Source organism: Saccopteryx bilineata, chromosome 2, assembly GCF_036850765.1.
Source record: "Saccopteryx bilineata isolate mSacBil1 chromosome 2, mSacBil1_pri_phased_curated, whole genome shotgun sequence".
In the NCBI taxonomy this organism is placed as follows: Eukaryota; Metazoa; Chordata; class Mammalia; order Chiroptera; family Emballonuridae; genus Saccopteryx; species Saccopteryx bilineata.
Genome location: NC_089491.1, coordinates 75,167,676 through 75,194,373, shown reverse-complemented (window position 1 = coordinate 75,194,373; position 26,698 = coordinate 75,167,676). Strand labels below are relative to the sequence as shown.

Here is a 26,698-nt window from a genome sequence, read left to right as displayed (position 1 = left end):
TCTTGTCCATGTCTCTTAGTCTTGTTTTTATGTCCCACATATGTATGGAATCATGCAGTTCTTAGTTTTTTCTGATTTACTTATTTCATTCTGTATAATATTATTAAGATCCAAACATTTTGTTGTAAATGATCCGATGTCATCATTTCTTATGGCTGAGTAGTATTCCATAGTGTATATGTGCCACATCTTCTTTATCCAATCATCTATTGAAGGGCTTCTTGGTTGTTTCCATGTCTTGGCCACTGTGAACAATGCTGCAATGAACATGGGGCTACATGAAACACAGACTTCTGAGAGTCGATTCAGAGATTTGATTACAAGATGTCTGGGATGTGCTGATGAATTGATCTTAATAAGTGTTTGAAGTGAATTTGATACAGGTAATTAAGAGACTCACTCAATGAAAACCTGCATAACAGTACTGGGATTGAAAATGTTAATACTTCCAAAACTATGTACTCATTCATTCATTCATTTATCCCTTTCATAATTATTTCAGCTCATTTTAGTTTCAGACAATACACTACGAGTTGTTGAGGAGACGGTGCACAATCTCAAGAGATTCATAATTTAGTCATTTGTCATAGAAATAACAAGGCAAGTCCTGTCTCATGTGGCTGAATCATGACAAGGAATCTCAGAGGTCACTGTGGAAGAAATACGGGAGTGGGGAGCCTTCCACCTAATAGACTGTCTCAGCCTAAATTCAGTCTTCTTTCTTTATTTCTCTTTTTTTTTCATTTTTATTGAATTTTGGGGGTGACATTTGCTAATAAAATTATGTAACTTTCTGGGGTACAATTCTATAATACATTGTATGTGTATTATACTGTGTGCTCATCACTCCTTTCATCTCATTTATCTCCCCTTTATCCTCCTCTAACTCCTTCTACCCCCTTTCCCTCTGATAATCACCCTACTGTTTGTCTGTGAGGTTTTTCTTTTCTTTGCTTAATCCCTTCAACTTTTTTGCCTAGTCCCCATTCTCCTTCCCTCTGACAACCCTCAGTCTGTTCTCTGAGTTTGTTAAAGTCAGTTTCAAAATTAGTTGCAGAATAGCCCTGGTGAGGTAGCTCAGTTGGTTAGAACATTGTCCAATATGGCAAGGTTGTAGTTTCAATTCCACATCAGGGCACATACAAGAATCAACCAATGGCCCTGGTTGGTAGCTCGGTTAGTTAGAGCATCGTCCTAAAGCACAAAAGCTGCCGGTTTGTTCCCTGGTCAGGGCAATATAGGAACAGGCTTGATGTTCCTGTCTCTCCCTTTCTCTCTCTCTAAAATCAATAAAATAAACATTAAAAATAAAAAGAAAAGAGAATCAACCAATAAATGCATACATAAAACAACAAATTGATGTTTTTCTTTCTCTCTCTCTTTCTTTCTCTCTAAAAATCAATAAAAAAATTTAAATTTGTCATGGAGTCTTTCGTTGTAAGGCACTGCATCAAGAATCAGACAGACCTGGTTGGAGCCCTAAATCTTCCCCTTCTTCTCAAGTCATCTGTTACCTGGTTACAGTAATACCTTATCCAGCAAGCTTAAATTATTTTCAGTTTATAAAATGTTGAATACAGCACCAGGTACATAGTAGGCTCTCACTACTATTTTTTCACTATATGTTCCACTTTGAGTTGATGGTTATGTTTGTAGCTGACTGGAAGTACTCTGAAGTGGTCAAAAGCACAGGTTAATGTATAATTCCGTAGTTTCAACTTTTATTTTGGTACAAGTTTTTGTTACATTGGCAGATTATTTGACCTTGCTCAAGTGCAGATTATTCATTTTTAATATGAGTATCACTATGTCATTCTCATAGTTTATTGAGGTAATGTATTTAAAGTACCTAACACTATGCACTTAAGAAATGTCGAGCCTGTTTACTAAATGTATTCCTTCACTCAGTGACAGAAATTAGAAGTGTACACACACTTCTAATTTGGAAAAACACAAACTCGTACAGACAAATGGTACATTAGTACATCTCTGAGACTCCTGCAGAGGGAGACTCGGGTCATGTTGAAAAGCGGAATTCAGTGTTCAGGATTCAAGCTCAAGATATGGTGTAAAAAAAAAACCCACGTTTTATTTCTCACTCTTCTTGCAATGAGTGGTCTCTCTCTTTTTCCTTCACAGAGGCAGTCATTCATTTGGGATGTCCAGAATGGGACTCTGATGCTTTCAACTTTATTATTAGGCTAAATGCTGTTAAGACTGTGACTAAAAGACAGAATTTCAGTCCAAAAAAGATTACAGCCCAATTCTTTCATATTTAAGTGGGAAGTTAAATGTTCTGACTGCATTCCAGGATTGGATAAAAGCTGTTGAAATAGGAAATGACATGAACTATGTAGTTAGCAGCCAAAAAAGGAAAACCAGACTTCATTACTGTATGTGAGAGGGGAAGTGGGTGTGGTGGTTGGCCCCACACTGCCTTCCCGGTCATGAGTGTATCTTCTGTGAAGAGGGAGGAGAGAATGCTCCAGGAGTCAGCCCGGCCCATGCAGGGGTCCCGAGCTCAAGAAGATAAAGGACCAAACCTGAGGCTGGGGAACAGAAGGATTGTCCCCCCTCCTCCTGCACACAGAGACACATGCTCCTCATACAGACTCTGGTTTTGGCTGAGTTCGCCTGCTGCTTGGGAAATGCTCTTGGCTCTGAAAGTCTCTAAGGGGGCCAGGGTGGGCCTCAGATGAGAGGGGAAGGGATCTGGCTGCTTCAGCCTGGCTCCAGCCTCAACAAGGAGGCCGGCAAAAGGAAACTTTCCAGTTTCCTTCCAGGTCACTTGAGTCCAAAGTTCTGTTCTGTACCACAAGAGCTTGTTCAGTCTTCCCCAGGAGGGAAATGGAGCCGAAATTCAAAGCCAAAACCATATTCAGGAGAAAAAGATTGGATGCATATCGAGTGTGTAAAGAAGAGGCATGATAGCCTGGTGGAAAGTGTTTGGAGTTTTTAGTCAGATAGCTCCTGGCTCAGCAATGTATTGTGGCCTGGAAAAGTCACCTAACTTCCCAGAGAAGTCACTGAGTTTCCTTCTCTGAAAAAAGGTGGCTAATGATGCCTCTCTCTCCCAGTTATTGTAAACAGAATGCTCAACACAAATCCAGTACCAATGCGCCTGACAGGCACTTAGGTGTTTGATGAGGATTTGCATTAAAGTTGATAGTATAATAGTAATTGGGTTCTTTTCTATTGAGTTCTGTTTTCCCAGCATTGGTAACAATATTAAATTACTGGCGTGATGTTAAAGTCAAAGCAAAGGGCTCTCGAAGGGGTAGGCAGGAGAGTGCAAGAAGAGGGCAAGAGGAACGACATAGTTGGTGATAGACTTCAGATTCCTTGTGGCTCCACCACTTGGCTGAGGTTCTCAAAACCAGAACTAGGTCTTACTCATTTTTGTCTCTTGTAAACCTCGCACAGAACTGCCCACCCTTAGTAGAGAGTGGGCAAATGTGTCAGAACAAATGAAAGAAAAAGTCAATTTATTTAATCTGTACTTCTCAATAGTGATATCATCAGATGTTGTAGCATGCTAGCGGAAGGGAAATTCATCGTAGTTTAATGGTGGAGGACATGAAAAATAAAGATGTGAGTTATGTCATGTTAAGAATAAAAACTCTGGCCCTGGCCGGTTGGCTCAGCGGTAGAGCGTCGGCCTGGCGTGCGGGGCACCCGGGTTCGATTCCCGGCCAGGGCACATAGGAGAAGCGCCCATTTGCTTCTCCTCCCCTTCTCCTTCCTCTCTGTCTCTCTCTTCCCCTCCCGCAGCCAAGGCTCCATTGGAGCAAAGATGGCCCGGGCGCTGGGGATGGCTCCTTGGCCTCTGCCTCAGGCACTAGAGTGGCTCTGGTCACGGCAGAGCGACGCCCCAGAGGAGCAGAGCATCGCCCCCTGGTGGGCAGAGCGTTGCCCCTGGTGGGCATGCCGGGTGGATCCCGATCGGTGCATGCAGAAGTCTGTCTGTCTCTCCCCGTTTCCAGCTTCAGAAAAATACAAAAACAAACAAACAAACAAACAAAAAAAAACCTCTAAGGCATGGATGGCTGGCTTAGAATTCCAACAGGGCATATTGTTGGGCAATGCATTTGACCTCTCTGTGCTTCAGTTTCCTAAGCTATCTAATGTGGGGATAATTGCAGTACTAACCTGAAAGTTTGTTTGGAGAAGTAAATGAGTTACTCTCTTTGAAGTGTGTGGAAAAGTGTCTGGCATATAGTAAGTGCTAAATAAATGTTCGTTGTTGTTATTTTAAACTTTGAGCATGCCATTCCATGTAATATTCAGCAATACTATAACACTTATACATTTTTTCCAGATATTATTCCTAAAAATGTTAAGGCTATAAAGCAATAGGTCAAAGTAATAAATTTTCCAGTAAAAACTTATATATAAGTTAATGAGCAGACCTAAAACTGCCACATTTCTAAGTTTGCTCTACATTCATGAAGCTGGTTTGCAAATGAACCCCAGTCCCTGGTTATCAGAGAAAATTCAATTCTAAAATTAAATCATTTTATTTTTTTTCTAACACAGTGTATAATAATAGAAAGAAGGTCATTTTCTGCATTCTTTTCTGTCTACTTTGATTGCAGTCTTCTGGAGTTTTATCTAACTTTCTCCTTGATTGGACCCTGGCGCAAGGCTTGGGTCACAGGACCAAGCCAAGTTCTCCAGTCCACCGTTTGCTGTAATAAGATTGATGGTTTGATACTTAAAAAAGAAAATGAATGTTTCCTTTTTGTTTAATGGAGACAGAGAATTTAAGCACTTAATGGGAAAAAACAGTATGTACAAAGGCTGAGGAATTAGAAACTGTGAGGTATATTTGGAACTTGGAGGGAAGTCTTGTGAGACTGGAACTCATGGAAGAAAAGGCAAGTTTATTCATCCAGATACTTACTCTGGGACAACTTTAGTTCATAACATGAGCCCATAAACCAGGAGCGCCACTGACTTCTAAGAGGAATCAGGTGGGGTGGGAGGGCTGCTCAGTCAAGGGAGCAACTTGCAACTTAAGCCAACTTGACGGAAGGGGCTCAAAGTTCCTTGAGTGAGTCCTTGCCACTCCTTTTGAGGAGAGGGCTGGCAGCAGTTTACAGATCAGTTTTAGGACAGAGGTTTTGGAGAGAAAATGTATTTTTTGCTCTGGCCCACAGTTCTTTACCTTCTAGGTGCAGTTAAAACATAACATGGTTCATCCCTAGACCTGTCTGACTTCACACCCAAGTCTAGTAGAAAGAGGCTTTGCTATTCTGAAAAATACTCTCTGATTTGATCACTGAAGCTTGAAATTGTCCAGCTACAGAAGCATTTATTAATTTCTGAGGTATAAAGAGTTTTAATATAAAACTTAAAGATAACCTCAGGTCCCCCAACCACCATCAAACTAACAACAAGTTATTGGTTTAGTAGAACATGCACTGGCTTCGGAGTCAAACTAACCTGGATTTGAAAGCCAGCCATATCACTAACTGGCTCTTTTTCCAGTTCTTAACCTCTGTGAGATTCAGTTTTCTTATCTGTAAAATGAGAATGTAATCTTCTTGAGGTATTTTTGATGAAGATGAGGTATTTTTAGGTAGCAAAAGAAGCACCTAGCAGAATGCCTGGCTCATAGAAACCAGTCAATAAATATCATAAACTAGACTCTTAACCTCTGGTGAAGCAGTTCATGGTATGCATGTTTATGATATCATCACCAATGTTTTTGAGAACATTATGCGCTAGGGACCCATAATTTTTCTGTGGAACCACTGGAGGAATAAAATCTCCTGAGGTGTTTTTCAGATTGGCATGGAGCCTTGGTCAGTAATCACTGCTTTTCCTTAATAACTTCCCTGGAAAGTCTTCAGTGATTAAAGCAAAGATCCTGAAGGTAATGGTGTTCTGTTGACATCTTAAGTTGCATATTGTGAAAAAGAGAAAATAACAGTGCATCCCTGGCTTCACCCCGACTGCTGGCTGCCCCCCCCCCACTCTCAACCTTCCCTAGTGCTTTTGTTAGGAGTCTCAGGTTCGATTCCCGGCGAGGGCACACAGGAGAAGCGCCCATCTACTTCTCCACCCCTCCCCCTAATCTTCCTCTCTGTCTCTCTCTTCCCCTCCCGCAACCAAGGCTCCATTGGAGCCAAGTTGGCCTGGGCACTGGGGATGGCTCTATGGCCTCTGCCTCAGGCGCTAGAATGGCTCTGGTTGCAACAGAGCGACGCCCCAGATGGGCAGAGCATCGCCCCCTGGTGGGCGTGCTGGGTGGATCCCAGTGGGGCACATGCGGGAGTCTGTCTGACTGCCTTCCCATTTCCAACTTCAGAAAAATACAAAAAAAAAAAAAAAAAAAAAAAAAAAAGAAAGAAACCTTGTTCTTTGCTTTGTGTTTTCCATCAATTCTGGTTTTCACCACTTTGCTGTTGATGTGAATATCTAAATAATTATTTACATGTTAATGATTCACAGAACACTGGTAGATAGTAATTAAAAATGATTAACTGTAGGGTTGTGTGACACCTTCTGTGCCTGGTTAAAAGACCTGGGAATAATACTGCTCTAGACACTCTCATACCTGTCTCTGTCCCCCTAGATTTTGTCTGTCCTGGGTTAGAAATTTCAAGTCACCTGACAAGCCCCTGGAGTTCATTTTATAAGCATTTGTTTGCTTGAGGAAAAAGCTGCCCATGATCTGGAATGTTTTTATTAAAGGTAGGTATTTGCTCTAGAGTTCAAGCACTCCCTTATCTGTAGGGAGGCTTGGGTAGCTATATATCTGTCAGAGGTCATTTTATTTCCCAAGACAGTTCCAAATCGCTCTTCTCTGTTTCCTGAAAAATCCTCCAAAGATATATTTATGACAGCCAGCCTTCATGGGGTATTTTATGTCTATACCTTACAAAATACATCATCCAGTTGTGGAACGGTGTGGAGTTTGGACTAAACCTCTGTTTAAATCCTTGGTCTGCCCTATGTTACATGAATTTGAGCACATAATCTAGTATCTCTGAGCCTTGATTTTTTTTTTTTTTTTTGGTCTTGTGTTTCAAGTTGGTGTAGTAATACGTGTTTGAACTATTAAATTAGTAAATATAAATAAGTCAGTTAATAGGAGACATTAAATATAAACTCTTTGTCTTCTTTTCCTTAATAGTTTTCTTCATTGATTCATCCTAGTTTTGCAAAACACACACTCAAGTTTATATAAAACAAAATATCTCAGAGAAACTAGTACTCTTTTGAAAGCCATTTTCTTCCTGGAAGGGGGCAAAGGGTCTATAAAGTATCTTCTGTTGGGAGATAGGGTATTTGTTTCCCATCATTTCTGGTTTCTACCACTTTGAAAGTCCAGTCTTAGCACAAATGAATGCAATGTCAGACAGACAGAAAAGGTTATAGCAATAACAATAGCAATGCACTTTTAACGCTGGAATCTGAGCCTGGAAGATGCAGCATAGAGGTCAGTAAGCCCTTCAGCAAAAGCTGCTTTCACTAGTCCTGGAAACAATCATAGGCTGTTCCCTGTGAATATGACTGTAGGGTCCAGAGTCATCACTAACTGATGACTGTAACTCTGGGCCATCTGAATGGCCCAGTTCCCTTCTGCATTCAAGTCAGGTTAAAAATGGGGAGGGGCCCTGTGAGTTGAGTTTTCAGAACACCCATCCATCAGACTTCACAGGCACATGAAACCCTTATTTTCTGAAGGGTTTGTATAATTTCAGGAGAATATTATAATAGAGGGTAAACAAAGATTATCAGCCTAGCCAACTCAATTTTCTATTCCATCTCAAATGGAAGACTAAGACTAAGGTCTTAGTAAGGAGGTGGGTATTTCTGGGAGTTTTATACATTTCAAACAGAATCTGCTGCTTTGAGATTTGTGGTCACACTCCATGTGCCCCCTTTGCAAATATCTCACTCTGACAACTTTAATGATTCCCTGGGGAAATTACCACCTCTTCCATCACAAAGTCTGGCCCCTTTCTGAATACCCTGGGCTTCAGCTAGGAGGGCATTACTTCTTGCCATTCCCCAAAGATGGAAAAAGACAGAGAAGCAGAACAAACTTCTATTCTATGAGCAAGGATAATCACTGATACAAATTCAAGTTTCTTTTCACACTTTCCAACAGGGACATGCCAGTTTCTTTACTAGTTGAGCTATTAAATAGTTTCTCAAATGTAAACAATTTTTTTTCTTGAAAACTAGACCATCTAACCATGTTGATAAAAATATTTTTTCTCTTATTAAAACATAGGTCTTGTTCTTTGAAACAAGACTTTATTTTTATTTATTTATTTTATTATTATTATTATTTTTGTATTTTTCTGAAGCTGGAAACGAGGACAGTCAGACAGACTCCCACATGCGCCCGACTGGGATCCACCCAGCACGCCCACCAGGGGGCGACGCTCTGCACACCAGGGGGCGATGCTCTGCTCCTCCGGGGCGTCGCTCTGCCGAGACCAGAGCCACTCTAGCGCCTGGGGCAGAGGCCAAGGAGCCATCCCCAGCGCCCGGGCCATCTTTGCTCCAATGGAGCCTCGGCTGCGGAAGGGGAAGAGAGAGACAGAGAGGAAGGAGAGGGGGAAGGGTGGAGAAGCAGATGGGCGCTTCTCCTGTGTGCCCTGGCCAGGAATCGAACCCAGGACTTCTGCACGCCAGGCTGACGCTCTACCACTGAGCCAACCGGCCAGGGCCCAAGTCTTTATTTTTTTAGCTGAAGGAGTGTTTGTCCTTGCTGACCTTAAGTGGTCTGATGTTACAGTGATGAATTCAATCCATGTTCATTCTCTCTGTTAATCAAGGTATAGACCCAGTTTCTATGAAATTATTTGGTAAGATATTGTCCCACTAGATTCAGGGTTCCTACCCCACCCTGAATTTTCAATACAGTGTTAACATTTGCATTTAATACATAATCTCTTAAACAAACAAACAAATATGATTAGTTCCAAGGGGCCAGTGATCAGAAAGATGTAGATTTGTAGATCAAAGAAAATTAGGACCAGATTTAGAGCCCAGGCAGTTCTATCACTGAACTTTAATTATGTTCGTACCATTTAAGAAAAATCACCAAGTTAATTTTGGCTAATGATTTAAAGGGATCTTATTCTTAGTCTCTGGATTATAAGATATGGTAGCAGGGTTGATTGGGAAAATATTTATGGTGAAATCTCATTATAGCTCTAAGTGTATAAGAATAAGATTACAACGAGGCTCTTTAATTGTACAGTTAAAGAGTTGGCATAGACCGGAGTTGCAGAACTGTGGTATGACACTGGCTGATCCCAATTAAGGGTTTTACCAATACCTTAGAACAATGAGATTGATAGTTAAGAACAGACTCTCATTATATTGATAGCTTTATGATTTTTCTCTATGTGTCATTTCTTTTAAGCACTGAGTAGCTATTTGGAGGGGCAGTGTAACATAGAAAAAAAGCACCTGAAATTGAAGTGGCCAGACCTCAGTTCAAATCCCAATCTTCACACTTACTAGTTACACTAGATAATCAATTCATTGAGCCTTGCTTTTTAATATCAGTATGGATATAAAAATATCAATTAATTTTTTATAAATATTAATAAAATATGTGAATGCCATACCATACACACAAAAATGGCAAACATACTTACATTTTAAGTAAATCATGTATTTTACATATATTTTATTCAATAGGAATTTTCAGTCATTTACAAGAATATATTTAATGTCTTGAGTTTAGAAAAGTACAAAGCTTTAAAGTTAATCCTTAAGGAGAGGTACCTGAGCCAGGTGGACCCTACTGACAATTAAATCTCAGATCATGATGCCTGGAGTGGGAAGACTAAATAATGGGTCTCCTTTTCAGAACTAAGCTTAAATAGTTATTGCCTACTTTGGGTTACACTTTGTCTAAAAACAATCTCTAAAATTTTATAGGAAATTGTACATAGGTCAGTAATATGAGGAGACAATTTTCAGCAGGTCCCATGTGTTTTTACATATCTTGTGCACAGAGGCACTGATTGTTTTATTCTAAACTCTCTTTTTAAAGATGTTTGTACAGTGAACAGCCTTGGAAGATATAATATCTTGCTCCTAAGGGAAGGACATATTTTCTTATAGTTCAGTATAACAAAGACAATGTTCCTTGTAGAGCATATCTGGAGGGCAGGTATGCCTGTTGTCCATTATAAAAGATGTGGGTTCCCTAAGCTCAGGGTTTCTCTTCTATAACACAGTGTGCACCATGACTATTTGTGTTAATTTTGTGATACTTGGGAACAAGGAGAATTAATGCAAATGTATTGATCTTGCTGCTTGATGTGTGCTATGAATAATAAACTGTTTGATTCTGACTCAAGAGTCTTGTGTCTTGTGCAGCATCCATGAAACTGTGGTAGGCTAATTTGCTAGCTTTTAAGTAGAGCAAAATATAACATTATTTACAGTGTTTGACAAATAATAATGAAGCAACTCCTCCTTTTTCGGAGGTGAACACCTAAGAACTTTATTCTTGATACAAAGTGTTTTAGATAGATTATTTTATAATGTATTTTTCAATATGAAAGTGTTGTCTGTATTAGTCCCCAAGAATGGGACTAATGTATGGGATACATTAATGAAACAGGAGACTTAATGTACAAGTTTCTCCCATTACCTGTCAGGTTTTGCAGCTCTTATTATCCAGGGAAAAAACTTCAAGTTGGCCCTAACTTTTAGAGACCAATGGGTTTCAGCTCTTTCAAATGGAACCTGAATGACCTGAAAGAATTTATGGAACTTCCAAATGTATATATTTTATTATCAAGGCATAGATAATACATTGGGAGAATGTGGCAAAAAATGTTGCTTGATAGGGTCATATCAAGCACCATGTTTAATAATTAGCAAAAAAAGAAGGATCTGTGGCTTGATCTCAAGATCAACAGAGGTGCTTGACATATGAGAGCTGGTAATAATGTTGCAAAGGAAAAAAATCCTGAAGATACATGGGAGCAGGATATAATCATAAATTTATGAGATTTAATGTGAAAATTATCTTTGGTGATGTAAACGGCCAGAAAATTAGTTTGCACCCTGCACTGTGCATAATTTTTGGTAGTTTTCTGCCATGCTGTGTAGAATAATTAAACCTGTATTTCTCTGAACACACAAATATAGTTCATCACAAATATAGTCACACTACAAAGAAGTCACTCAGTACATGTAAATATTGTCCATCAACCATATTTCTGTTTCACTATACAGTTTTTTGTGTGTGTGTGAGAGAGAGACAGGGAGAGAGAGATAGGAGCATTGTGCTGCTCCTGTATGTGCCCTGACTGGGAAGCGAAGGGGCAACCTCCACGCTCCGGGGTGACATTTCAACCAATGAGTTATCTAGCTAGGGATTTATTTTATTTTATTTTATTATTTTATTTATTTTAGAGGGAGAGAGAAAAAAGGGGGAAGGGAGGCACTCATTTGTTATTTCACTCAGTCATGCAGTCATTGGTTGCTTCCCGTGTGTGTCCTGACTGGGGATCAAACACACAACCTTGTCATTTCAAGATGACACTCTTAGTAGACTGAGCTAACCTGCCAGGCCTTCACTGTACATTTTTGGGTTTTTGTTTCAAATAGTGTAGACCAGGGGTCCCCAAACTATGGCCCACGGGCCACATGTGGCCCCCTGAGGCTATTTATCCTGCCCCCGCCGCACTTCCAGAAGGGGCACCTCTTTCATTGGTGGTCAGTGAGAGGAGCACATTGACCATCCCATCTCATTAGCCAAAAGCAGGCCCACAGTTCCCATTAAAATACTGGTCAGTTTGTTGATTTAAATTTACTTGTTCTTTATTTTAAATATTGTATTTGTTCCCGTTTTGTTTTTTTACTTTAAAATAAGATATGTGCAGTGTGCATAGCGATTTGTTTATAGTTTTTTTTTTATAGTCCGGCCCTCCAACGGTCTGAGGGACAGTGAACTGGCCCCCTGTGGAAAAAGTTTGGGGACCCCTGGTATAGACAGCTTAAAGCTTCCACGATTTTCCAAAGTATCTACTGAGGTAGGAATATAAAAGGCTGTATAACTTGATAATGAAAAATGAAGATTAGCAAGGAGGCAAAACATGAGTGAGGAGTTTCATATGAGGACTTTTTTCCCCGGCAAATGAAAAAGTATGTGCTTGAGGTCAAGCTCAATTTTACTTGACTTTGTAATATGGCTATATTTTACAATGTTATCAGTTAGAATCAGTCTGAAGGGTTTTTCTCAGGTGAAATTAATTTCCAGATTAATTTGGAGGTCAATTTTACTGCATGTCCTTCAAGGATCCTCAACTTCACAGCGAAGTTTGCTTGAGTTGGAGACAAATAAAAGATTTTAATTAGGGTGCTGGGGAGATGGAAAAACAATTGTATGAAATTATTACTCAACTTCATGAGCTCATGAATGGGCATATCTGTCAGCATGATGAAGAAAGAGCGGCAAGTTCATTATGGCTAAGCAGGCTTGGACCCGAGAGACTTTATATTTGATAACAGATCATTATCTATTATTTCAGTTAGGAGTAGCCAGTTCAAACAACAAACAATCTCTAGGAAACTTCAGTGGGCAAAAAGGGAATTTATTTCACTTCTGGGTATATATCCAAAGAAACCTAAAATACTAATTTGAAAAGATATATGTACTCCTGTGTTCATTGAAATGTTATCTACAATAGCCATGATATGGAAGCAAACCAAGTGCTTGTCCTTAGACAAGTGGATTAAAAAAGTATGGTACATATATATAATAGAATACTATGTGGCCATAAAAAGAATGAAATCTCACCATTTGTAACAACACAGATGGAACTAGAGGATATTAAGCTAAATGAATTAAGCCAGACAAAGAAAGACAAATACCATATAATTTCACTTATATGTGTAAACTAAAAAACAAAAGAAATGAGCAAACAAAACAGAAACAGACCAATAGATAGAGAGAACAAACTGATGGTTGCCAGATGGAAATGGGGTTAGGGGCTGAGTGAAAAGAGTGAAGGGATTAGGCAGTACAAATTGGTAGTTACAAAACAGTCACAGGGATGTAAAGTACAGCACAGGGAATGTAGTCAATAATATTGTAATAACTGAGTATGGTGCCAGGTGGGTACTGGAAATTTCAAGGGGATCACTTTGTAAATTTTCTAACCAGTACGCTAAACACCTGAAACTAATATAAAATAATATTGAATGTCTACTTTAATTGAAAAATAAAATTTAAAAATATGAAAAGAATAAAAAAGGAATTTATTGAAAGCTATAGAACTAAGATATTATTGAAAGAAGCCCAAGACTAAGATTAGTCCTGGAAAAGGAAAGCAGCGAGGAAGGTTATATCTAGCAGCAGAACACAGAGACAATTTCCTCAAGGTCAGGATTTGTCTTTCTTTTTCCCTCCCTCCCTCCCTCCTTCCCTCCCTCCCTCCCTCCCTCCCTCCCTCCCTCCCTCCCTCCCTCCCTCCCTCTCTTTCTCTTTCTTTCTTTCTTTCTTTCTTTCTTTCTTTCTTTCTTTCTTTCCTTCTTTCTCTCTCTCTCTTTCTTTCTTTCTCTCTCTCTCTTCTTTCTTTCTTTCTTTCTTTCTTTCTTTCTTTCTTTCTTTCTTTCTTTCTCTCTTTCTCTCTTTTTTACTTCTTTTCTAAGTGAGAGAAAGAAGATAGACAGATTTCCATATATGCCCCACCCAGGATTTACCCAGGGCCATGATCACAATTGAGCTATTTTTAATACCTGAGGTGGAGGCTCCATTGAGCCATCCTCAGTGCCCAGGGCCGATGCACTTGAACCAATTGAGCCATGGCTGTGGGAGGAGGAGAGTGAAAGAGAGAGAAAGAGAGAGAGAAGGGCAGGGGGTGAGGTGGAGAAGCAGATGGTTACTTCTCCTGTTTGCCCTGACCAGGAATTGAACCCAGGATATCCACATGCTGGGCTGACACTCTATTACTGAGCCAACTGGCTAGGGCAAGGTCAGAATTTCAAGATGTCAGTATAAAAGAATTCTAGCCATTTTGAATTCTTTGCTCAAGACTCAGATTTGAGAGAGAGAGAGAGAGAGAGAAAGAGAGAGAGAGAGATAACCTGGTTGGTTTAGTTTGGATCAAACATATACTTGTTGGCTGGAAGGAGAGAGCAATTTAATTGAGAACCTCACATGGCCACATCTAATGGAAGTTTTATTCCTCCAAAGGACTATCTGTATCAGGAAGATGCTACCTGAGGTATGGGCAAGGTACACTGGGCAGCCAACAACAGAAGATATTATAAACATCTAGGGAAATATTAACCATGGTGAAATCTATTATGGAACATCTCATAGTTCTGTTTCATTTCAGGAGTTCAGGAGAAAGTGTCAGGGTCCTTAGGACTTGAGGTGCAAGGACCTTGCAAGGACCACAGACTTGTTACTACAGAATGAGCCTATGATTTGATCCAAACCATTGAATCTTCTATTTCTTCTGTTTCTCAAACTTCTGCATTCTTGAGGAATAAAAAAAGCAAATGGACTCAAGTTCTTTTAGCAGCTTTCCTTTTTGAAAGCAGGTCACGTATATGTGAGGTAGACAGACGCATACTAACAGCTTTGGCATTCAGAAATTTTGAATTTCTTGGAAAGAAAGTTCTTGATAAAATTCAAATGTAGGGGGTATTTTTAAAAAGGTGAGTTATGCATTTCTTTAAGTGACACATGGGCATATGAATATTTTTGTCTAGCCCATAGTTCATGAATTCCCAATGCAGTGGTGTTTGATTGGTGAAGCTGATTCCTTTTCGTCTAGGTTTATATTTTATGTGCAGTGGAGACATTGGTGTTATTACTTGCTTCCTGAGATGGGGGAAGCCAGGAGGGTGTAATATGAGTGGTCAGGCTAACTAAAATGCATTAAAAACAAACAGCCGACAAACAAACAAAAAACTAAAGCATATTGATGACTGCAGTTCTAAAAGGGCAGGATTTGGGGAAATGTATGAGATGACAAATCAAAACTATGTCTTCTCTATCCTTGGTTCCCAACATAGATGGAATTTATACTGCTCTCAAAGTCGAAACTTCTTGCCTGACCTGCGGTGGCGCAGTGGGTAAAAGCGTCGACCTGGAACACTGAGGTCGCCGGTTCAAAACCCCGGGCTTTCTTGGTCAAGGCACATATGGGAGTTGATGCTTTCTGCTCCTCCCTTCTGTCTCTCTCTGTCTCCTCTGTCTAAAATGAATAAATAAAATCTAAAACTAAAAGTCAAAACTTCAGTACCTAAAAAAAAAGCTTGACATTCAGATATTAGGGGACAGAGGAAAAGTACTTCACTCATTGAGTTCCCACTAATGACTAGGCATTGCTCTGAGGCTGCGTGGTTCAATGCTCTATGGTTATCGAGCACTTGAAAAGGGGGTAGTATGATGGAAGAATTAGCTTTATAATATTATTTTATTTTAATTATTTTAAATTGATACTTGATTCAGTTTTTGGAAAACTTTGGAGCCACGTAGGTATGCAAACCTATTATTTTAAAAGTAAATTTTAAAAAATCTAAATACAGACCAGCATTTTCTAGGAGAACTTTGTGTCTGAATTGAGATACATTGTGTAGGTATGAATTATACAATGGCTTTTGAAGACTTACTTGGAAAAATGAATGCAATCTATCTCATGGACATAAGTTTTTCTATTGCTTAGGTATCAAAATGGTAATCTGAATATATTGGGTTAAATAAAATGTTATTGTGATGATCAGTTTTGTTTTTTTTTTAAAAAAATGTGGCTACTAGAAAGTTTAAAATTACATATGCGGCTTGCATTTTATTTCTATTGGACAGTGAGGCTCTAGGGGCTTTTACATGCACTTTTGTACTAAACAGTTAAAATTACTCAGTGAGGGAGGCACTATTCTCCCCATTTTCATAGGAAAGGCAATTGAGTGAAGCTTAGAACATTATTGGAAACTCTTGGGGGTTCCAGGACTTGGGAGGCAGAGCCAGGACTCCAGTCCAGGTTTGTATGGCTCCATCCCTCCTGTTTCCACTCTGTGGGTCTGTTCCCTGTTATTTCTTCTCGGGAACCCAGGGAGAGCTCACAGGCCTTCTCTCTTAATTCTTTATAGAAAATAAAGCTTTGACAACCTGTTTATGAACAAGAAGCAGGTTGAAACAAAAATGCTACCTTCTCTTTAAATGGCAACAGAAAGAATATTTGAGCTCTTATAAAGTGAATAAGCAAAGCCCGATTGCATGAAGATTACAAAGTCATCCTAAAAGGTATGTAGAATATCAGAGTGAAATTTGCTTAGCTAAAGGGGCTCAGGTTATTTAGTTTAATATTTGGTTTGGTTTTCTTTTTCTTTTTTTCTCTTTTTAGAGGATTTGAAATTCTGAACCATCCTGGGAACCAATACCTTCCTTGATAATTTTTTGTTTGTTTGTTTAATGCAAGATAGGATTTATTTAATAAACATAGTGCTGATTCAACATTAAGAATTCTAAAAATTATGTTCATTATCTTAATAGCATTCAATATATGGTCACCCAAAAGAATGTGGAAAGGCATTCCAGGTTGCTAATTTCTGATGTGACTAATTAAAAACCAGCTTCATCCCCTTTCTACTTGATTGCTTTCTCCACGTAACAGGAGCTAACAGAGGACAAAGACTTCCTCGGTCACTTGCAAAACTGATGCCAGAACATCGCAGAGTTGGTGTGAGAGGGTCTAGACTTGAACCGAAGGAGGGGAGCACATTGGTCTCTGGGGAATACAAGCTCACACCCCTCATGAGGCGAAAGGTTTTTATAGAGAGTGAGACAGCCATTTAGCAAACCATTGCTTCTGCCCTGCCAGCCCCAGGCCTGGAAAAGCAGCCTCATCTGCTCTGCATCTGTGTGAGCCCTGGCCGCTCACAGGCTAGTTTACTTGCCTTGATCATGGCAGGAGCAGGCAGGCTCAGAACTTCAATAATACTTCACTTCCAGGAAATACCATAGCACCAGAGACAGACATGGGTGACTGTAGGGCAGCATGTCTTCCTCCACCCAGAAGGCTTTCTTGGTATGCCCTCAATGACACCTCTCTTGGTTACATTCCTTCAGTCATCACACAGGGGACAGGGGATGAGGCAGGCTCACCCAGACCACGTGACTGGCATTCTCTGCCTGCTCCCTTTATCCTTCCCCAAGCTGGTCCACCCCCCCACTCCGCAGAGCCCAGGCTGCTGAAGAGCCTTGCTATTTTTACTTCTCTGTGAGGAGATCTCAGGTTACAGATTATATACCGATGAGGTAAGTTACAGGTACGAACACTCATGTTTCTAATTTAGCTTGGCACTGGTTTCAAACATTAAACAGCCTCTCGCCTGGCTCTCCCTGTTTCCACTCTCCTCCCATCTTGGCCATCTTATTCCATCCTGACTCTCAGGGTCTCTTTTCTTTCCTGCTGGATCACACAACTCCCAGGCTCCTTAGAAGAATCAGGAAGAGTTCATTTTCACACAGGACACAGTTCTACACTTTCCCGCACAAACTTGCCTACATGATGTAAGCACACATTCTCATAATAAGGGACTATTTGTAAGATATTTTAGAGGTTTTTCAATTGCCTTCACACATATAGTTACAGTTAAACCTAGAAACCGCCCAGGAAATTTAGGATTCTGGTAATTATCACACTTTTCAGAAGAGAAAATTAGGACTCAGAGAGGTATGAGTTGACTAAGAGTTCAAGTCAAGATGAAGTACAGAAGTGATGGATAGACGGAAAGAAACCTCTGGTTGGAAGTACTGCCCAAAAAAACAGCAGTTTGGAGAAATGGAATCCTTTTCTTTTTTCTTTTCTTTTCCTTTCTTTTCTCTTTTCTTTTCCTTTTTCTATTCTCATCTCTTCTCTTCTTTTCCTCCTTCCTTCCTTCCTTCCTTCCTTCCTTCCTTCCTTCCTTCCTTCCTTCCTTCCTTCCTTCCTCCCTTCCTTCCTTTTTCTTTCTTCTTTTGTTTGTTTCTATTTTGTTTTATTTTCTTCTTTTTCCCCTTGGACTCAAACCAAACTTTGTGTTTAGATTGTAATGATTCTCCCAGAAGCCATCTGTGTGATAAGCATACTATACACTTTCTGTGCCATGTCATAAATTTGAAGCTCTAGTGTGAATTTAATTATAATGTAGGTGTTAGGGGTAAGGGGATACTGAATAAACTAATAAAAGGGGATACTAAGAATCAGAAACCAAGTGACCGCATGTTTTTGTTTCTTCAAAGCATGCCCACATATTCAATTAGTACTTAAACAACATTTTTATGTTAGCTTTAGTGAGATATTATAGGGACTTAAAGTACTTAGATGTCACTGCATCTATCTTTAAGGAGTTTATAATAGAAGAGACACTGTGGATTTTTTTTGAAAAGAAAGCACAGCTATGTCCAATCAGAGTTTTGCTATAAACTTGGCAACTCAGAAAGGTTCCTAGAGAGGAGAAACAGCTCTAATGTGAATATCTAGTTCTTAATTGTGGCCATTGTGTTTTAAATGGTGCCATTACCTGTCTCTTTAGACAAAATTGTCAATATGCCCACTTGTTACACTTAAATACTGTAATGCTCATGGTCAAGGCCAGGCAGGTTCACACTGAATTCTGGCAGACCACAGAAGAACAGCAGAGCCTGAAGACATTGGGCTATTCCTATTTATTGGATTCTTGCAGAGGTGGGTGAGCAAACAGGCAAGGAAAACCACTCCTTGTGGCAGCGGGTGAGCAAACAGGTGAAAATTTCCCTTCCCGGCTTCAGGCCAGCGATCAGGAAAACTGCTCACGAGGTAAAGTACCCATAGCCTTATATAGGCTATGCACACAAAAGTGGCTTTCTGCCACATGCTTATATCATGAATTAGGCAAAGTGCAGCTGGAAAACAAGAGAGCAAGGCTAACTTGCAGCCACTTTCCCCACACATACACATGCTCATTCACATACATCCAGGATGGTGTTTAATCTCTAAGTCTGTTTGCGTTAGACTGTAAGATTGTGAGTGGCTTAAAGGAAGGAACAATACCTCTTATTTTATTTAATATTCACTTATTTCTTTTTGGTATTACCATAACACGCAGGTCAGACAGCACATGATGTAGTAGAAAGAGCATAGATTTTATACATGGCTTGATAAGTTTTACTTCCTTTGAGCTCCCATATCTTCATGTGCAGAACGAGGATAATGTAAGTCCATGTTTATAGGATTATAGAGAGCGTTAAATGAAATAATATGAAGTAGCTAGAATGGTATCCAACAGATAGTCAATGTTCAGTAAAAACTGGCATATCTTGTTAACATTTTATAGAATAAATATACATATACAGTACCACCCATGTCAATTTACATTTGTTTGCTTACATGGATAGTAACTCTCAAACAGCCTCATTCCTCTTCTCATTACTCCTGACACTCAAGCACTGAGGAAGTTGTTTTCAGATGAATGAAGCAAGGACATAATGCAAAAGAGTTATAATAACATTTGTTGATGACTTTCCTTTCTGATACAGGTCAAGGTGGTACTTGGGAGAAAAGGAGTGTACACGGTGAGGAGGGCGGATCCAATTGACTGCTTCACAGAGAGAGCCGCAATGGAGACACCGGACGGAAAGGTACTGAATTCCACATGATGGTGCTAACTTTCTTTTTCTCTCTGAATCATATGAAGGTTGGAAGAAACTTTCAGATATAAATGACTTTTTTTTTTTTTTACTCCACTTGTGATCCATTTTAGCATGGCATCATTTTTGATGAATACCTCACATAGAATGATTCATTTATTTCTGGAAAGAGAAGGAAGGGGTGGGGCTCAGGCGTTTTCACTTCTTCATTGTTTTTCCCTTGTAGTACAAACACAGAATAGTTTCAGAATTAGAAGATTTTCGTGTTGATATTTTCTGATTTAATGCATTTTCAGCATGTGTATTTTCTAAGCTTTTTTGCGCTCTGATTTGTGTACAATAAATTGCCCAGATTTAAATGTGTAGTTGGATGATGTTGGCAGTTTTATACCGTTGTGTAACCACTATCACAATCAAGTAACTTCTATCACCTCAGACTATTTCTCTCTTGCCTCCTTCAGGGTCAGTTACCTTCATCCGCCCTGGCTACAGGCAACCATTGATCTGCTCTCAATCACCTTCACATATGGCTTCTTTAACACAGTGCAATGCTTCTGTGATTCCTCCATGTTGTTCATGTACTTGTCCTTTGTTCCTTACATTGATGAATATATTCCAGAGTACGTTTATGCCACAATTTTTTCTTTTTTTTTTTTTTTTTTGTATTTTTCCGAAGTTAGAAGTGGGGAGGCAGTCAGACAGACTCCCGCATGCGCCCGACCGAGATCAACCTGGCATGCCCACCAGGGGGCAATACTCTGCCCATCTGATTGCAACCAGAGCCTTTCTAGTGCCTAAGGCAGCAGCCATTGAGCCATCCTCTGCACCCAGGCCAATTTTGCTCCAAAAGAGCCTTGGCTCTGTAAGAGAGAGATAGAGGGAAAGGAGAAGGGGAAGGGTGGAGAAGCAGATGGATGCCTTTCCTGTGTGCCCTGGCTGGGTATTGAACCCGGAACTTCTACACGCTGGGCCGACACTCTACCACTGAGCCAGCTGACCAGAACTTATGCCACAATTTTATACCTATGTACCAGTTAAATGACATTTGTGTTGTTTCTAGTTTGGGGTTATTAATAATGCTGGTATGAACATTCACATATATGAAATATTTTGACATATGCGTTCATTTGTGTTGGATAAATATGATTGGGGTGCTGGGTCATAGGTTAAATATGTATTTAATTTTATAAGATATTGCCAAACTGTTTCCAAAGTGACTATGTACTGTGCATCTGGAATTAGCAGGGTATGAGAGTTCCAGGTGCTTTGTATCCTCACCAGCACTTGGAATTGTCTGTCTTTTCAGTTTCTGCATTTATAGTGAGTGTGTAGTGATATTTCATTGTGGTTTGAAAGTGTGTTTCTTTAATGCCTCGTGATGTTAAATATCTTTTCTTGTGTTTAGTGGCTATTTATTTATCTTCTTTTGTGAAATATCTGTTCAAAATTTTGCTCATTAAAACAAATTATTGGCCCTGGCTGGCTGGCTCAGTGGTAGAGCATCGGCCTGGCATGCAGGAGTCCCGGGTTCGATTCTCGGCCAGGACACACTGGAGAAGTGCCCATCTGCTTCTCCACCCCTCCCCCTCTCCTTCCTCTCTGTCTCTCTCTTCCCCTCCCGCAGCCAAGACTCCATTGGAGCAAAAGTTGACCTGGGCGCTGGGGATGGCCCCATGGCCTCTGCCTCAGGCGCTAGAGTGGCTCTGGTAGCAACAGAGCAACGCCCCCTGGTGGGCGTGCCTGGTGGATCCTGGTCAGTCGCATGCGGGAGTCTGTCTGATTGCCTCCCCGTTTCCAGCTTCAGAAAAATACAAAAAAAAAAAAAAAAAAAAAAAAAGAGAGAAAGAAAAACAAACAAACAAACAAATTCTTAGGGTTGTCTGATTATTGAGTTTTAAGTAGTATTCTCTTTATATTCTAGATACAAACTTTTTGTTGTATATATGTTTTGCTATCTTCTTGCAGTTTTTGCCTTCTCTTTTGGTTTCTTAGTCTTGCTTTTTCAAAGAGCACATGTTTTTAATTTGGATTTATTTCATTTAAACAATTTTTTTCTTTTATAGTTTATGCTCTTTGTGACCTATTTAAAAAATATTTGTCTTACCCAAACTAACCTATTTTTTCTTTTAGAAACTTTATAGTTTTAGCTCCTAGGTGTAAGTCCATGATCCATTTCAAGTTACATTTTGTATGTGTTGCAAAAAAAAGTAATAATATAGAAAAAGCGGGGGAGAGCTTTGGTTTTATTTTTATTTTTCCCTCAAAAGGAAAAAAATATATGTTTGAAAAAAATTCCCTTCTCCATTGAATTACTTTGGTATCTTTGTTAAAAATCAGTTGATGGTATAGCTCTGAGTCTACTTCTGAATTCTTTCTTATTGATTTTTAGATCTATTCTTAAGCCTATAACATATTGCCTTCATTAGTGTAGGCATAATAAATCCTAAATCAGATAGGATAAAAATTCCAACTTTGTTCTTCTTTTAAAAATTATTTTCTAGATCCCTTGCTTTCCCATATATAGTTTAGAACCAGCTTTTCAATTTTTTTCAAGAAACTATTGGAGTGTTTTGTCATTAAAAAGCAATATAACTATTGATATAGTAGGATTTAGTCCACCTATTCTTATTAATTCTCTATTAGTTCCTTTTCTATTTTTTTCTTCTATTACTTTTTTTCAGTTACTTTTTGATGAAGGTATTATTTAAATATCTATTAGAACATACTATTTAAATATCTATTAGAACATACTATTCAACTGACTTTTTGACTATAGAGTGTTAATATCCTGGTTGTAATTTTGTGTAGTAGATTTCAATAAATTATGATTTGGGAAAAGGGAAATGCATTATATCAAAATAAAAATTTTAATTTTGAAACTATATCATTGATATTTAAATATAATTCAGACTTAAACAGATTTGTATTGTTAAATATATAAAAAGCTCCAAATAAAAACCATTTGGTTATCATACTGTATATTTTATATTAAGAATTTATTGTTAATATATGTTGTCTCAAATTTTTTAAAAAATTTATTTAGAAAATTAAATTTAATGGGGTGACATCGATCAATAAGAGTACATAGGTTTCAGCCTGACCACACGGTGGTGCAGTGAATAGAGCGTCGAAGTGGGATGTAGAGGAGCCAGGTTCGAGACCCCGAGGTCTCCAACTTGAGTGCGGGCTCATCTGGTTTGAGCAAAAGCTCACCAGCTTGGACCCAAGGTCGCTGGCTCGAGCAAGGGTCACTCGGTCTGCTGAAGGCCCACAGTGAAGGCACATATGAGAAAGTAATCAATGAACAACTAAGGTGTTTCAATGTGCAACGAAAAACTAATGATTGATGCTTCTCATCTCTCCGTTCCTGTCTGTCTGTCCCTATCTATCCCTCTCTCTGACTCTCTCTCTCTGTCTCTGTATAAAAAAAAAGAGTACATAGGTTTCAGATAAACATTTTTGTAGCATTTGAGCTATTGATTACATTGTATGCCCATCACCCAAAGTCAAATCATTTTTTATCACCATATATAATATTTGTCTCTCTTTACTCCCCTCCTTCTAACTCCCACTTCCCCAACCTCCTCTCCTTGGTAACCATTTCACTTTTCTCTGTGTCCTTGAGTTCCATTTTTATATCCCACTTATGTGTTGGGTAAGTGATTTACTTATTTCACTTAGTATAGCATAGCATTCTCAAGGTCCATCTATGTTGTCATAAATGACAATAGGTCATCATTTCTTGTGGCTGAGTAGTATTCCATTGTATATATGTACCACATCTTCTGTATCAAATCCCCTATTGAGGGACACTTTGGTTGTTTCCATGTCTTGGCCACAATGAATAATGCTGTGATGAACATGGTGGTGCATGTGTCTTTGTGTACCAATGTTTTTGAGTTTTGAGGGTAGATACCCTGTAGAGGAATTTCTGGGTCATATGGTAGTTCTATCTTTAATTTTTTAAGAAACCATCATACTTTCTATCATAACAGCTGTACCAGTTTACATTCCCACCAGCAGTGAATGAGGATTTCTTTGTCTCCACAGCCTCTCTGACACTTGTTATCACCTGTCTTGTCGATAACAGCCAATCTAACAGGTGTGAGGTGGTATCTCATTGTAATTTTGATTTGCATTTCTCTAATAGCTAGTGAAGATGAGCATCTCTTCATATATCTGTTGGCCATATGTATGTCTTCTTGGGAGAAGTATCTATTCAGATCCTCTCCCCATTTGAGTAGTTTTTTCATGCTCACTGATCTCCAGGAGTGAATATTTTTTCAAAAACTAAAATTAGTTTCATTATAGTTTTATCAACTTAAAATAATGTTTGTTTGATAACCAACTTATGGAAACAAGAAGAACATACATTTGCCTTTTTTTAATGTTGCCTTACACATGTACGATTGTACTCTGAATGGTCAGGAGGCATGAGGACAAATGTTCGTAGTTGTCAAAGGGTTAATTGTATTGTTTGCTTGTCTGTTGCTCAACTTTGTGAGTTCTTTATATATTTTTAAGTTTTCCCTTACCCCAAATAAGCTCTTCAAGGATACCCGCACTACATGGGCAGGTCTTGATTCCAAGTCTTCATACATGGCAGGGTCTTGATTCCAAACCTTTTGTTGCTGAGTCTAAGGCCTACACTTGATCCCTAAAAGGTTCTTAAAAGAAAAAGAAGTTTTAGTTACCAAGATCCCAAATGACCTTGGGCAGCCATAGATTCAATGCCTACTTATTATGCTAGTATCAGATCTATTTTTAATAACTTGTGGCTCTCAGAATTTTTTTTTTTTTACTTTCTTGTTAGCTTAGGTATATACTTGAGAAAAGATTTCTTCTATTTGGTCATTTATTTCTTGATACTTCCAGATGATTTCATTTATAAACCTTTAATGATTTTCTCAATTCTCCATTCTAGACCCATTCTTCGGTGGTCGTTCCCCCTTTCCAGACTCTGCAGTCCACCCCAGCTACAGTAGTCACCATCACACAGTAGCAATCTCCTATCTTCTCATCCAAGATCATCAAATACTTTTTAGGGTTAGCTTGTCTAGGCCCTTATTAAGGTTTTCTTTACTCAGACAACAAAAATCTCAACAATAGCACTGCTAAAACTCATCTGCATTTCATTTATTGCCCATGATTCTTGTCAGCCTAAGGATGTTCTCAAACTCACAGATGAATATGGGAGAGAAAAGGGGAGGCGATCGTGTCAACAAGTTTTAGAACAGAATTTAGTAACGAGGTTGCTTTTTTAAACCCTGCTTAAAGTCAGCTAAATTACATGGAGTTGAAACAATGTAATAATGACTTAAATTTGGCTGAAATAGAATGCAATATGTAATCAAAGATGGAGTTAAAGAAGTGTTTGAGTTATGATAAACAGATAACATAAGATGGGATTTTTAAGTAAACTGATACGCATTCTAAAACCTTATCTCAGACCCCTAAGAGCTCTTGAAGAAAATAATCTAATCATGAGAAAAAAATTAAACATTGACATATGTTCTTCCTGACAGCTTTTATCAAAATTCAGATTTAGTAGTCAATCCATATCCTCTCAAAGTTTTGATTTTGAAAAGATTTTGAGTTTGGGGGAGAGCTGATGAATTTCCAATGTATCATTAATTTTAAATTTTACACAACCATACATGGAAGTATCCCTCCTGATGCACATAGAAGTCACTACCATAAGAATACATGCTCACCAGAGGTATTTAGATGCCCAGTAAATAAAATTAATATGTATTCTTTCATACATACATTATCACATCTGGACTCTTTCATTCAAGTTTGTTCCAAATCATTAAATCTATGCCATAAATGAACAATGACTGCATAGCTAATTAATTAAAAAAAAAAAAGAACCAAAAAGTATTCATATAAATTGTTTTAGACATGTGAACAGGTAACCTTCACACCTGTCAAGAATCATAGATCTTGCCAAAAATTAAAAAAAAAGGCAGCAAGATACTTAATTCTGCACCTCTCCCCTCAAAACTGTCCTGTTTTCTACTCAAATAAGAATAAAAGCATAGTGTGTCCTCAGAGCTTCTAGAAAGAGTTATCTGTATTTGTTTTCTGTTTCCTTCCCACTCACTCCTCCAGCTTAATTGATAGTCTCTGCTTTGAATTTTCTGGCTAAAGCCAAAATATTTGTTTTGCCAAATCCAGTAAGCATATTTCCATCCTCATTTGTGACTATCTGTCTACCTTTTCTGCATGATTTCCATAATACTCACTCCCTCTCCTTCTCCTTCTCCTTCTCCTGTCTGTCTCTTTTAAATGCTACAACTTTCCATGGCAATGACATTTTTTCTTTCCAAACTACACAATCTATTTAACAAAGGCCTAGAGTTATAACCAGGACTTCCATATGACCCTTTCTAAATATCTCTCACTAAGATTTTTCTCTTGAGCTGAATACTTGACCCCTGGACACTTATCTATATTCGTTAACACCTCAGGTCCAAGAAGGCCCATAGTGAGCTCATTATTTATCTTGAACTCTGCCTGAGAGTGAACAATATCATTGTCCTACCACCCATCAAGCCAGATATTTAAAGGAGAATCCCCCCACCCCCATCTTACTCTCTATAGGCAGTTATTTATTGGAATCTACAAATCCCAGCTCCTTACCATTTGTTTTTCCACTTAATCACTGTTGCTGCAGTCATGGTTTAGGAACTCATTATGTCTCTTATGACTCTTAACTAGCCATGTGATTCATCTATCTGACTCTAGCTTTGTGCAGCTATTTTTACCCATCTAACTGTACACTGCTGCCAGTATGGTTTTTCTAACTACAAATATGACCACATCACTCCTCTGCTTAGAATTCTTTGGTAGCTCCCGTAATCGTTTTTCTCAAATTTACTCCTAGAAATTCTGAGTCATTATATCAGAGCTAGGACTTAATTTCCTGTGTTTTAATGAGAGCCTTAGCTGACTCATATAATTAGGTAGATATCACTGATCCACAGAATTAAATCTCAAGTTTTGACATAGCATATCTAAGTCCAGCTTCATCTCTCCTGCCTTCTCTTGCCAGAACATTTCAATCTATACATACCA

General features: G+C 38.9%; 1 long non-coding RNA gene across 2 annotated transcripts; it reads right to left on the bottom strand.

Moving 5' to 3' along the window:
- On the bottom strand, window positions 1-26,328 carry LOC136322871 (uncharacterized). 2 transcript variants are annotated; one of them, XR_010728872.1, is made up of 3 exons: window positions 26,264-26,328; window positions 24,154-24,285; window positions 1-257 (listed from the first exon to the last, which is right to left on the bottom strand). It is a non-coding gene; the product is annotated as an uncharacterized lncRNA (long non-coding RNA). The 2 variants fall into 2 exon arrangements; XR_010728871.1 differs by lacking the exon at window positions 1-257 and adding an exon at window positions 19,009-19,780.
- Window positions 26,329-26,698: the final 370 nt, after the last annotated feature.